A 14,850-nucleotide genomic window follows, 5' to 3' on the forward strand; every position below is an offset into this window, starting at 1 on the left:
CATAACAAATTAATTAAAAGACCATGACATGAAGAGGAAAGAGAGAAAGAGACGAGAGAAGGATTAGAGTTCAAAAACCCAACCCCAAGACTGACATAATAGAAGTGAAAAGATCTCATGATGCAGTCCCAAAAAGCCAAGCCTCCAAGACCCATCAACTCACCAGCTCAAATAAACTTTGCACCAAAGAAACAAATGCAAGCAGGTCAAAAGCAGAGCTTCCTTCGCCAGCCAAAAACAACGGTAAAAACAAAACCAACCCAATAGCTAATAAAAGGCAACGGGGCTACAGCCCAAATATCCCAATCCTGGCTCACCAACCTCCTCATCCCCCCAGTACAGAGCTCAGCTCAATCCTAGAAAAGAGCTCTTTTTAAAGTATTCTTCGAAGGATACGGTGGAGAGAGAGCGCGGAAAGGTAAATAAAGAGGAGCATAGGTTGGCAGAAAGAGAGGGTAGTGTGCGAGGATCGCGTTTATTCCCACATTATTCGCTGGGCAGTTTTTATATTGGTCATTTGTTGAATAAATTTTGGATAGACCAAAAAACCAAAAAATATCTTTTGACTAGTATTTTGGTAAGGTACTGGGTTGTTGGGTTGTTGCAAATAGTATCAAAATGGACTTGGCCCATAATTTATATGGACTAGGAGACACTGTAGCACGAATTTATTGAGGCTAACTATGGGCCGATCGTGATGCTTGTGATTAAGTTTGAATGAATTTGAACTCTTTGCCTGATGAGGATGTTAGGGCTTAAATGGGGGAGTATGTGAGGACTCGTGCAGGCATGTGTTTAGTCCCACATCGGTTAATCATTGGGTAGATTCTGGATAGTTATACAGGACCAAAAAACCTAAAAATTACTTTTCGGTTAGCTTTTTTGGATAAGATCCTAAGTTGTTAAATGGTGAAACCCCATAAAACGCATGCATTAGCCTTTGGTGGGCTTATAGTTTCTTTTATCATGTGGAAAAGGCTACGAGGTGGTGATTTTTAAAAAGAAAAAAAAAATTCAGTGGTTTTGTTTCTTAGAATAGATGATTCATACAATTCTAGTACGGATACATTCAAAAAAAGTCAAAAGACAACAAGTTTCGAAGCGCACTAGGCAACTCCCTCTCTCCAATCCCAAAGGGTATCTCCAGAATAATTGGCCACGTACAAGGCCACCTAGTCTGCAGCCTCGTTGGCCTGCTTGACCTGAAAGGCCACATCGCCACAAACCATAGCTCGAATGTTAGATGTATGCCCTAGAAGCTAATCTGGCTGACACATTATTAATTCTAATACATAATTTTGTACTTAACTTTATTATTATTGAATAATAAATGGGCATTTTTTTCATTCATATTGTATATGTGTCTATGAATCGTCCAAAAAATTAATAAGATGATGATGCATATTCTCAAGAGTTGAGAATTTGAACCATGTGTTATTGGTGATTAATTCTTAAATGCTCCTGATCGATGGATCATCACAAGGATGGTGATCGATCTGATGAGATCAGTGCACAGATTGCTTTTCTTATGGATGGACGAGACTCGAGTCCACAGTGTAGGGATACTGAAGTGATAATGCAGGTGCTTATTAGAGAACAAGGGTACTGAGCGTGACCAAGACAAGAAGTCACTTGGATATCTATCCACTCGTCAGTGACTTGCTTGATGTTGCAGTAGTGTGACTAGTCCTTTGACCTGCTGTGTTTCGGCTATCACAGTGAGGTTGCTGTAGTTTGACTGCACGTATATATAGTCTCTAGCCATATGGGTCCTTGTGGTGTAGATTGGTTGTAGTAGGTTCACCGTAGAAGTAGGATATGTACCTACAAGGAATCTATCGACCTTGGTGGATAGGGAGTGATCCTATATGATTTATAAGACGGAGTTCGTAAGACCTCGACTAGGACAGTACGTACAGTGGAGAAAGAGTTTTCCATTCTCGAACTGAAGTCAAATAAATCTTGACATATGACAAACGATGGGGTTTGAGGAGTTATCCATGACCTCCGTCCTATAGGGATCCACGAAAGAAAGACTGTATCATACGATAATTGCACCTAGAGGTTCATCATTCCATTCTGCTGGGTAGCCACTACATGCTGCTAGGTGTCACTGTGGATGGTGAAACTTACAGGGACTATCTTGATGATCAATGATCCCTGGTGAGTTGAGTTGGAATTATTCCAACCCATTGAAAAAAGTTTTCAATGATATTGTGATAGAGATCGCAATATATCTCATTACCAGACAGAATAGAACCTATGGGGTCACACACATTAGAGGTATTGACCGATCCGATGATTGAATTATGATTAGGAATCATAAATAATCAATTTGATTGATAATTGGTTAACCCACTAAGAGTTAGTGAGTCGAAGAAGGAATAATTGCAATTGGATTGCAATTTAATTTAATTAATTGGATTTAATTAATTGGACTTGATCATATTAAAATCGAGTCCTATTTGGAGTAGGATTCTTAGAGTTCTAATTGGATTAGGATTCCAAATTAAATTAGAGTCCTAATTGGAGTAGGATTTCTAGAGTCCTAATTGGATTAGGACTGAAATTTTAATAAGTTCTAATTTGATTAGGATTTCTTAAGTCCTAATTAATTAATCTAATTAATCTAATGACTCCTAATTGGATTAGGATTGAAGAGTTCAATTGAGTCATGGTTCAATTGAATTCTAATTGGATTAGAATTTGAAAGGAAAGAAAATGGGTGTACCTAATCCTTTTTGGAAGAGAATTGGACCCCCAGAATTAGACCCAACCCCCTCACTTAATTTGATTAAGTGGAGGCTGACTTAAAGGAGGATGGGAAGGAGGGGCTTACGCCCCTCCTTTGCATTTGCATGAAGAGATAAGGAGGGGCGTACGCCCCTCCTCTCTTGAAAACGTGGGGATAAGGATGAGCTCCTAAATTTTTAGGAGCTCATCCCAATCCCTAAGCGCATAAAAGAGAAAGGGCGTGCGACCCCTCCACTTAGGTTTTTCCTTGGGTTATCACAGCAGCAAGGCTTCTTCCCTCTTCCTCCTTTCAGCCGCAAGAAAAAGAAAGGAAAAGAAGCTTGTGGCATGGGCCTCCTTCCTCCCTTCCTTGGTTCCAATGCAAAGAAAAAAGAAAAGGTTGCGTGGCCTTTAGATCTTCTTCCTTGGCTATTCCTTCTTCTTTCTCTTCCCTTAGGCAATCAAGAGTTGATTCAATAGGCAATCAAGAGTTGATTCAAAGGAAAGATTTCAGCCATCCAAAGTCATCTCTGCAAGGGAGCTAGCACCCCGAGGAGATTCAAAGGCTTCAGTCGGTCCTCTACCTCGTGTGGATACCCGTGGAGGCCGGACGCGTGTGCGGCTTCAAGCAAACCTTCATCAAATACCATGATCATCAGTTTGCGGTGATCATCTATCCGCACAAAATAAAGATCTGATCTTCTTAATGATGTAAAAAGAATTTAATCCTAATCTATCTACAAACATCGGTTTTAAAATCAGTTCATGCAATGAACGGGATCTCGCGCATGTCTTCCGCTGCGTTCAGAATTTTTTTTGCGGCGTGCAAGGGATCCCAACATCGAATACTTCGGAGCAAGGAATGGCACCCGCCCATACCATCGGCGCCTCCTTGGTTCCAGCCAATAACCATAGCCCTACCCAAACTATATACACAAACACATATAGGCGTCCACACATTTATATGGATCCAAGTCATCCTACACCTATTTAAAATTAGATGATTAGGTTTCATATTGATGATTCGAATCATTGGGTATCATCTATTGCCTCTAAAATTATGTGATTTGAAAATTCTAACCTATACATCAAGTGCTTAATACACATATGATAACTTGTCAAGCCTAGTAGAGAGGAATTAGTGACAAACAAGGGGGAAAAAAGTAGGAAGATCACTGCTGAGATAGGTTTTCAAGAAGGGGGAAATGGAATTGTCGAACTTGTAGTCATATACAACCCTACGTGCAATTACTTCATTGTTGAACTCAACAGTTGGACTTTGCATCCTATATTTATCTCTACCCAGATGTGCTAAGTGATGGGGTGCCAACCACTAGACTTAAAAATTGTTTGGTGCATTAATTTGGATCTCGTATTTAACTTTTTCTAGAATATAATTTGATATTAGTTCTACAATGGTATATTTTAATGCCATCTTTTGTTTAAGATTGAGAAAGATATAGTAGAAATAGATATTTCTTCTGGAATAAGCATGTTTGATTGGAATGACTTTCTCTCTTATTTCTTTCTCTCAAAGCCCGTTTGGAGGTGAGTTCCAAACTGAACATGGTCTAACGGCTGAATGACTCCAGGATATAAACAGTAGTTTTCAAGCTAATGAGGACAGAGGATATGATACTTTGGCGGGTTTAGACCACTAGCCATTTGGTTAGGCATGGGACCAACATGTTGGTCTCAGGCATTGGTCGAATCATGAGGATTTTAGCTAGTACGAGACCATCACATCACTGAACATTTAAGCCTGAAAGAGTTAATGATTGAGATGGAGGCCCCTGTGATCTTCTAGTTTGGATTGCCATGTGGCTTGAAGCTTTAATTGTGGGTGCTACATGAATGGGAATGATGATCATGTACTCGAACTCTATTCAGGATTCCATCATGCCACGCACCGGGACATTGATGAGGAGATCTCCAAAAGCTCCCACTGAAGCCACCACCATGGAAGTTGAAGCATTTGGAGGCCAGATAATGCAGAAGATTTTCTGGAGAACCAAGAAAAAAAACCAAGTTCCAAAGAGAATATGAAAGGATATCTATTGATGTGGTCAGGACCTTAGTGGCCACATATCTTATAGATGGTATTGATGCCTAAATCCTACCAGATTATGATACGATGATTTGGTGGTGTAGAAAATGCAGCTCAATCCGCTCAGTCTACAGTGGTGGAAGACGGAGTGCCTATCTGCCGTAGAGAATCACGAATATGCATATAAAGAGAAGAGAAAGGCCCATCAGGTTGGCCTCGGCCGAGCCTCTTTCGATGCTTAAGTCAGACAAGGCTTTGGAATAACATCGAAAAATAGCAAGAGAATAATAAGCATCAGAGTAAAATAATCTCCTTGGATCGTTAGGTCTTGAGTGTCTAGCCTGAAGTGCTCGACCTAAAGCGCTCGACTTGGAGTGCTCGGAATGAAAGCTCCGCTTGGGAGCTCAGTCTAGAGCTCAGCTTGGGGTTCTCAGCATAGAAGCTCAGCTTACGAGCTTAGCCTGGAGTTTTAGACATGGAAGCTTGGCCGGGAGTGCTCGGCATGGGAGCTTGGCCTGGAGCGCCAAGCTTAGGAGCTCAACCTGAGAGCTTGGTCTGAAGTGTTTGGCATGTAAGCTTGACCTAGAGTGCTCGATATGGGAGCTCGGCCTGGAAGATTAGCTTGGAGTTCTCAGCCTAGAGGGCTCAACCTGGGAGCTCGGCTTAGGAGTTTGGCCCGAAGTGCTCGGCATAGGAGGTCGGCTCGGAGTGCTCGACCTGGAGTACTTGGCATGGGAACTTGGCCCAGAGTGTTCGACCTGAAGTGCTCGGCATGGAAGCTTAGCCCAGAGTGCTCAGCGTGGGTGTGCGGCCTGGAGCTTGGTAGTCGGCCTTCTAGTTGGCGATTGCGTGTCCTATGCACACGACACTTGTGTCTTGGACAGCATGGAAGAGCCACCTCCAAGGATGTGTCTCCTGGTTTCTAAGAATGCAGGTCTTGCAAGCATGGCGTTCGGGCCTCGAGTGGCATAGAAGGGTGGCCTCCAAAGATGCACATCCCGTCTAGAGAGGAGACTATGTGCGGGAACGACCATGGAAGAGGTGTCAGGCGCAGAGGCAGCCATGAGTGCTTATCGCCATGAGAGCTTGAAAGCCTCTTCTTAGGAATCTCTTGCCATCTATTCTTAGGAGCCACTAGTCGTTCCTCCTCTTTTTGGAGTCCATGGCCTTGTTTATATAGTGGAGGGAGCACGAATCCATTACGATTTAGAGGCAAAAATCAAGGAATTGCTATAACCTTATTTCTTGTCCGGATTCAAATTTATCATAATATCCTTTCTTGTTTGGACTCTGCCAAGAATTCTTTTTTTTTTCAAATTCAAATCTTTTCAAAATGTTCTCCACGTGTCGACTTGTGATAAGAGGATTTGATTTAGGCCACATCACTTGCCCCCTCCTTCCCCACTTCCAAGTTCAAGCCATTTTTCCTAGCTTAGATGATAGAAATAGTCAAGCTAGCTAATTGTAGGCAGGTTTGGGCCCCTTTTGCTTCATCCATCTTTTAAAGTCACGAGTCTAAACTACGACCAGGTGTGAAAACCTCGGCTAGTCATTAAACCTTTCTTTGTTTTGAAAGTTGCTAGGGTCGGCTTTTCATGCTAAGAGCTATGAAGATCTGCTCTTCAACCTACTATTGGTTAGCTTGCTGGATAGATTGGCTTGCTAGATGTTTGCCCCCTATTCTTAGTGCTACTTGGCCAAGGTGGATTTGGATCTTTTCATGTGCGAGCTTATAGGTTGGGAGTACTCGAAGGTTCAACTCTTGAGCTGTTGAGATTCGAAGATCACATGGTTGTCGACTGAGGTGATGGAGCTAGGCGTCCTAGGTCAGTTTGGACTTCAACTACTCTAGGCTCATCCTATCCTTTTGGTCGACAGATCTAGTCAACTTTATAGTTAGTTGGATATTTCCATCTCCATCAAGGACGTCTCAACCTAAAAAGGTTGGTTAGCTCACTAGATCTTCGATGCAGGGTCAGTAGAATGGAAGTAGGTCTCCACCTGGGTCGTCTTGATCTGGAGAGGTCGGTTAGTTGGTCAGGTCTTCAACGCAAGAGCCAGTTTCTCCACCTTGGCTATTCCAACCTAGAGAGGTCGGTTAGTTCGCCAAGTCTTCGACTTGGAAGTCAGTAAAACACAGGTATTGCCTTCGTAAAAGCTTTCCAAAGAACTTTCTAGCTGCGTAGGCTCACAAGTTGGGGTCGCTGAATGGCTCATCCGATGAATGAAGGTGTTAGCCCTGCGGAGGCTCCCCAAAGAACTTTCTAGCTACCTAGGCTTGTAGGTTGGGACTATTGGATGCCTCATCTAATGAACGAGGTGTTGCCTTTGCGGAAGCTCCCCAAAAAAATATTTTAGCCCAATAGGCTTGCAAGTTGGGGCTGTTGGATGGCTCTTCCAATGAACGGAGGTGTTGTCTCTATGGATGTTATCCAAAAAACTTTCTAGCTGCATAGTCTTGCAGGTCAGGGCCGTTGAATGGCTTGTCTAACCTGTGGTAGCCTTGTGGACTTATAGGATGGAGGTGTTGCCTCCTCATGGTCGTAAGATAGCTTGCCCGACCTGTGATAGCCGTGTAGGCTTATATGATAGAGGTGTTGCCTCCTCAGGGCCGTTGGATGGATCGCCTGACCTGTTACACTTGAGAGAGTCTTTGTTGGTTGTCATATCGAGTTGTGTCTGACTGATGATGTCGTTATCGAAGGTGCTCAAATCCGACAAAGAAAGAAAGTGGGTACATCCTTGTTTTCCACAAGGTTGAAGGTTCAAACCCTTCATATTGCATCAATCTGTTGTTGTCCAAATCTTGCCCGACCATGGTCTGATGATTTGGAGGTATGAAGGGTGTAGATCAATTTGCTCGGTCCATGGTGGTGAAAGACGGAGCACCAATTTATCATGGAGAGTCATAGATCTACACATAAGGAGAATAGAAAAGCCCACTAGGGTGGCTTTAACCGGACCTCCTCCGATGTTTAAATTTGGTAGGGCTTTTGGAATAACAGTGAGAAATAGCATGAGAATAAAGAGCATTAGAGTTGAACGATTTCTCTGAATTATTAGGCTGTGAGTGCTTGGCCTAAAGTGCTCGGTCTAGAATGCTCAACATGGGAGCTTGGCCTAGAGTACTCAGCATGGGAGCTCGGCCTGGAGTGCTCGGACTAGGAGCTCGACCTGGGATGCTTGGTTTGAAGTGATCGACATGGGAGCCCGACCTAGCATGCTCGACATAGGAGCTCGGCCTAGGGTGCTTAGCATGGAAGCTCGGCTTGGAGTGCTTGGAGTGCTCAGCCTAGAGTGTTCGACCTAGGTGTTTGGCTTGGGAGCTTAGCATGGAGTGCTCGGCATGGGAGCGCGATCTGGAATGCTCGGCCTGGGAGCTCAGCTTAGAGTTATTGGCTTGGGAGCTTGGCCTGCGGTGCATGACATGGAAGACTCGACCTGAAGTGCTTGGCTTGGGAGCTCGGCATGGGAGCATGGCTTGGAGCTTGGTAGCTCGGCCTTTTGGTCGGTGGTTGCGTCCCGTGCGCAAGCACAATAGTTGCACGTCTGATACGCATGATGCTTGTATCTTGGATGGTATAGAAGGACGACCTCTAGGGACCCATGTCCTAGTCTCCAGGATATAGGTCTCGCATGCATGATGCTCGAATCTCAGATGGCATGGAAGGGCGGCCTCCAAGGATGCGCATCCTATCTGGAGAGGAGATAACATGTGGGTATGGCTATGCATAGAGATAGCTATGAGAGCTTGTGCTTGAGAGCAATGAGAGCTTGAAAGCATCTTCTTGAGAGCCTCTCGCTATCTGTGCTTCAGAGACTTTGATCGTTCCTCTCTCCTCTTTGGAGTCCCTTAGCCTTGTTATATAGAAGAGGGAGCATAGATCCATTACGATTTGGAGGCGAAAATCAAGGGATTGCTATAACCTCCTTTCTTATTTGGATTCAAATTTGCCATAATCTCCCTTTTTTGTTATTTGGATCCTACAAAAAATTCAAATTCTTTCGGATTCAAATCATTTTAAAATGCTCGCCACATGTTGACCCATGATAGGCGGATTAGATTTAGGCCACATCATGTGGCTTTTATGTAGGTTTTTTATATATATGCAATTATAGCAGTTTTTTCACCCTTAAAACATGTAAAAGAAATGATAGAAAATATATTGAATACATAAACTGTTTGAGAGCTAGTTAACCACTGGCATGAGTACTGGTAAGAAAAAGAGGTGATAAAATGATCTAAACTTTGCAAAGGAACAAAAAGTACAGATATCTATTTATTCACTATTTTTTTCTTGTGTATCAACTTCTGCATGCTTCATTCTCCTATGAAGCACGGGAATCTTTGCTTAGTTTTTACAATACTTTCTCCTTTTTAAATTTGGTATACCATCTAAGTTGAGGCCCTTGCTAGGTTTCTCATGTGCATGTACAACGGAAACATGCATGATCACTAACCATTGCAGGGTTCAGGATAGTCGGGCCCTCCTGGACCCCATCTCAAACCATGCAAACACATCGCATGGTTCACCATGTCTGTGTGTCTGGGTGTATGTATTGTGTGTAGAGAGAGAGAGAGAGAGAGAGAGATGGAGAGCTTTGTTTGCTTCTTGTAAACCTGAAGGCCAGCAGTCTGTGTTCAAAAAAAAGAGGACCAGTTCATGGGCTAGGACTTGGGACCACGTAACTGTCCCCAAACCCATGCTCAGTGACTCTTTCAAGCATGGGAACATTAACGTACGAAGGAAAGTTAGGTTCTACGATAGGGACCTTAGAGAACTCATTTCTAAGCCTCCATCTTGACCAAAGCCTCCTTCCCTTGACCACCTTTTCTTCATACAGTGGTATGGCCAAATTTCTTTTCTTATAGACATGGTTGTTGGTTCTATAGCAAATTTGATGTTCCTTAATTTGTAGACAGTACCTAGATTCCCATTCACAACCTTTTATTTGTGCATACGGAAGACAAGATTACCAAGGAGCTTGGTATGGAGAGATGAAAATGAAATTGGGATGACATGCGCGTTTGAAAGGAACAACTTGTGGACGATGATTTTTTTTTTAAATTGATTATGGGCTTGTTTATATTCACGCCCAGCAACTTACTTAGTTGATTTATAACTAGACCCTATTAGCTTTAGTTAATTTAAAGGAAACTTTTGACTCAACCCATATAGCTTATATTCAAATTAACCCTTCTGTAAGGTTTAGGCTCTTTAGGCCCTTATAATCACCATTATTTAAGGTCATCCCGTGGCCCATTAACTCAGCACCTATTGAAGGCCCTTAGGCCCCCTTTTAGCCTAAGTCAATTTGGGTTCAGGGACATTGGGCTCGGACCAAGCCCGGCCCTTGGTCCATTTATTTGAACCATAAAAAGCCCTTTTCCTATTTTCATCTTCTTCTTCCCGATCAAAACCCATCTTCTTCCCCTTCTTCTTCCATTTTTCACCCCGATCTCCTTCCCCTCGTCTTCTCCTCTCCTCCCATGAGGAAAGGAGGCGGGCTCGGGAGGCCCCAATCTCCTCTATGGAGCCTTCGGCTACCAAATCTAGAGTCCACCGTCGCCCGCCTCTTTTCTTCCCCATCCTCAGCCTCCCTTCTTCCCCTCATCCCCATCTCCCCCTTTGATGGACATGGGGGTCGGGACCACCCTCTCGAGATGAAGGGGCCTCCGACCTGCCGCAGCTCTGGCCGAGGGCCGATGGAGCCTGCGGTCGGAGCCGGTGGCTCCTTCCTCGTTCCCATTGGGGCAGGGGCAATAACCCACGGCCATGGCCATGGATGCGGCCATGGCTGCGGCCGAGCTCGTCGTGACCAAAGGAGGGGAGGAAGGGCCTCCGGCCGTCGACGACTGCGGCTGAGCATACCAGGTAAACTCTTCCCCTTCCTTTCCTCCTCCTCCTCTTCATCTTCTTCTTCTTCCTATTCTTTTTCTTTTGTTTTCATTCTTTCCTTTTCTTGTTTTTGTTTCATAGCTAGGCTAGATCTAATCTAACAGAGCATGAATAAAGGGATTAAGGGCTTACCTAGTTCTGAGGAGGAGATGGGGAACTTCTTCCGGCAGCTTGTACCGCTTCCTCCGGCAGCTCGACGGCGGATCCGGGGAGCTCCGCTGCTGCTAAAAGAATGGAGAAAAGAAGTATTGAGGAGGGAAAGATGCCTCAGTGAAGAACTCCTCCGGCTTTTATGGCTTGCTTTGGGGAAGAGGGGAGCGAGATCCGTCGTGTCCGCGGTTGTTAGGCAGTTATAACCGCCGCCTCCTTTTTGAAGATACCTAGTTTGGATCTTCAGATGGGCCGCCGACTATGGTCCCAGTCAGCCCATCTGGCCCTGTATTTACAAATTCATTCTTGTAGTTAATTGTTGAAGATATGGTCTAAGCTCCATAAGTTGAGACTTTATTTAAGCTCGAATTGATTTTAACTTGATTTAAATTATCAAGCAAATTGGCTTGGCTTGTCTTTGGCTTGATTAGAAATTAAGCTTGAATTTACCTCAGATCAAATAATAAAAGAACCGAGCATGGTCTAAAAAGTCGGGCTTGAAATTGAATGTAACACCAAGCTCGACCAAACATAGGCACAATCAAGCTCTATTTATCACACCCTTAAACACATGCCACTATAGGAACATCTGGCATTGCCGACACTTTTTAATGGATTTGCCGATGCGAAAAGTACTGCAAGTTAGATTCCTGACGCTTTCTAAAGCATTGCAAAAGCGTCATCAATGCTACCATAAAAAAATAATTTTACGACACTTTTGGTTCACGTTGTGAGTTATAACAAACGACGCTCATAAGCGCCGCTAATCGTTGACGCTTTTAAATAGCGTTGGCATTGAAGCGTCTTATATTGGTGATGCTTATTTACGTCTCTAATTAATGACGCAAATAAGCGTCGCTATCGTATGTTTTAACGATGCTTTAAAAGCATCATAAGTGTATTTTTAAAAAAAATATATATTTAAAACTCTATATACAAATATATGCATGAAACACAAGAGGAAAATATTCTGAAAATAAAATCACCAGCATGAAAGTAGACTGGTTGAGATCCGCAGTGAAGAAGGGCAGTCGGCCGGAGGAGGGCGGTTAGCTGGAGCTTCGAAGAACACCACAGATTGGCGGTGGGTATGAGCAGCGAGGAGGAGGAAGTTGGCAAAGGAGAAAGCGCGAAAAGGCGAAGGCAGAGCTCGGCAGGTCGATCGATTGATTTGGGCATTAGAGAGGAAAGGAGACTAAAAGGGGGCTGATGGGGATGCTGGGTCGGTCGATCGATTTAGGAGAATATATAGAAATCGACGACGCTTATAAGTGTCATTTTGTTATTGGCTTCTGATGACGCTTATTCACGTTGTTTTATTATTTGCTCCCAATGATGCTTACCAAAAAGAGTCTGGGAGATCCCTTTCCTCTACTTCCGATGCTTTTAAGCACCGTAATATACTGATACGAGTAAAAAGCGTTGGCAAATTTTGGCACGGTAGCCAAATTATCGATGCTTTTTTCTAGCGTTGGCGGATTATGGTCGGAAATTCCTATTTTCCCTATAGTGTACTATTAGAAAAATAAAGAAATTAGAGTTGGATTCCAGCTACCACAGGCGGGCTTTGGGTTAAACAAATCTGACCTTTTGGTTGCCACAGCACTAGCCCACGGATTAAACTATAGTTTAACTTATATCATGATCCATATCAAGTGCAGATAGAGACCTAAAAGAAACATGTTAACTTATCTCGTAGCTAGATAACAGCATTGCACAATATTTAGATGCGAAGAAAATCAACATGATACATTGCATGCCATATGTCTGTTAGCAATATATCATATAAATAAACAAATAAATCTATTAATTCAATTAATAAAAAATCTTAAAGGGAATAATATACATGCATATTATTCGGCATCTAAATAATTTTATTTCAATGCAAAATAAATCTAATCTAGCACAAAATAAATCTATGCATTTAATAAATTTATATCATAAAATTTCAAATCCTACAAATCTACTAATATTAAATTAAAAATAAAAGTAGAAGAAAGTAGCATGATTGAAGAAAGGTCGAAGCGCGTAGACGCTGTCCCAAAGAAGTATTTTCCCCCACGTACGGATCTCCCGGCAATCCTTCTCGGAGATACGACGATCCTACAACTTCTTCTTCGGCACGTCTCGGAAGAAGTCAAAGCGACCCGATCGGACTTGCAGATCCAGCAAAGAGCGTAATGAAAAAAACTAAATAAACTGAATGAAAATGTAAAAACAAAATTCGGAAGTGGCTAAGAGGAAGAAGAATTTTTCCACTATTTTTTTCAATTTTTTTTGTGTATCTAAAAGAGATGAGAACAAGGAGTTTATATAGAGATTTTTATAGGGGCAATATGGTAATTTTGCAGACGCGTTTTCAAATGCATCCGTGTAACGCCCGCTGGCCTTTCTTTTTCTTTTTCTTTTTCTCAAATGCGCACGCGGCCAAATTTCGGGCCGCGTGCGCATTTAAATTTTTCCTAACAATGTCTAGTTCACATACAAGGTTTGAACAGATGAATTAACTAGTACAAAATATGCAGGCTTGGTGATAATCCTAGTCGGATGCAACTTGAATTAGCATCATGGATCGAGGATTTTGATGTAATTGCTGCTCGGTTTACAAATGGGTACCAATTTGCAACTCTCTCTTGGACTAGATTTCGGTCATTACTAAGCTGGTTAGCCAAGATGTAGCTTTAGGTATACATCCATAAACCTCAAATCCTTGATCAATCCAAAAATCATGTCAAATTACAGCAGTGAACTTGAGACCAATGTGTCAATCACATTGCAAATGCACTTATTCATGTTTTCGAACATTATTACTTTACAAATCATGCCTACCATGTCACCAATGATGCAAGGAGCTTCATAAAATTGTGGAATTAAAAAAAAAAAATGGCCATCACTCTAACAGGTGGGTGCTAGGGCAGTTCACCTAGAAGTGATGGGCATAATACTTTATAAGCACCTGATAGCTGAAGGAGTCAGCATGGAAGAAGCTACTCATGGACCACTTGATTAATTTAAGGTCTTCAATTATTCCTAGAGGAGAGAACATGAGTGAATAATTTAGTGGGGCTGGTGTGCACTATGCTCATCAAAGCGAGTGGGTGAAATAATAACTATTAAATGACATAGGAGGTATCCGCTTCAGACACTAGCTGTCGGGTAGATAAAGATGGGCCAACGAGACCAAAAACAAATTATTAATGACAGAAGTATGAGTGAATACAAACATGCGATTTTATTGCATTATTGACGCTGTCACCAAAACACAGCCTGGCAATATGGGACTACTTTGATGTTGATTTGTCCATTTAAACTGTTCATCAGAGTAATGAAGTTTTGTTAATTATTTACTGGATATTACTAGCAGACATGTATAAATCAATAAATAGATATCATCTATTTAAAGATATACAGATAGGGAAAAAAAAAGTGCCACCACTTCACTATTAAGCTTGAGATGCATTGTTGGTCCACCGCATGGCATTTTAAATTTTTTAATTAATTAATTATTTCATACTATATTATTGCTGCCGATCTCTGGATTGCTGATGTGGAGCACCTCTGTTGATATGCAAGACAACACAAGTTCAAAGGAGTCGTTGTTTTAGTTCCGATCGGACTCCTGATGCTTAAATTAGAAAGAGTGTTTGGTGCGGAAAAGAAAAGGAAATTGGCAATAATAAGAGAATAAGAGACTTTTGATTGTTTTTGATAATGGTGTGGAAGAAGAGAGTATGGGATAGAATAACCTAATCTGTATGCTTGGTGTTTCAGATCCCCTTTTATAGAGGAGTCATTAAAGAGGATTCTTCGGAGTCTTGAGTTTGTAGAAAAGACTATCTTTTTGGCCTGTGGAAGGTCAAATTGTTCATCTGTAGGAGGTCAACTTGTTAACCTACGGGAGGTCAGCTCATCGATCTTCTAGAGGCTAGCTCATCGAGGTTGTGGTCTTGTGAGATCAGCTTGAGAGCCGATATAGCTTGAGGTTGGCAACGTGGTAGGTCTTTCTTTGGGGAAAAGAGA

The 14,850-nt window shown here is 42.5% G+C and overlaps 1 long non-coding RNA gene across 1 annotated transcript; it reads left to right on the plus strand.

The window, feature by feature from the left end:
• Nucleotides 1-7,412: 7,412 nt before the first annotated feature.
• On the plus strand, nt 7,413-11,338 carry LOC103720199. Its single transcript, XR_606097.4, has 2 exons — nt 7,413-10,656; nt 10,762-11,338. It is a non-coding gene; the product is annotated as an uncharacterized LOC103720199 (long non-coding RNA).
• Nucleotides 11,339-14,850: the final 3,512 nt, after the last annotated feature.

Source organism: Phoenix dactylifera, chromosome 8, assembly GCF_009389715.1.
Source record: "Phoenix dactylifera cultivar Barhee BC4 chromosome 8, palm_55x_up_171113_PBpolish2nd_filt_p, whole genome shotgun sequence".
Lineage (NCBI taxonomy): Eukaryota > Viridiplantae > Streptophyta > Magnoliopsida > Arecales > Arecaceae > Phoenix > Phoenix dactylifera.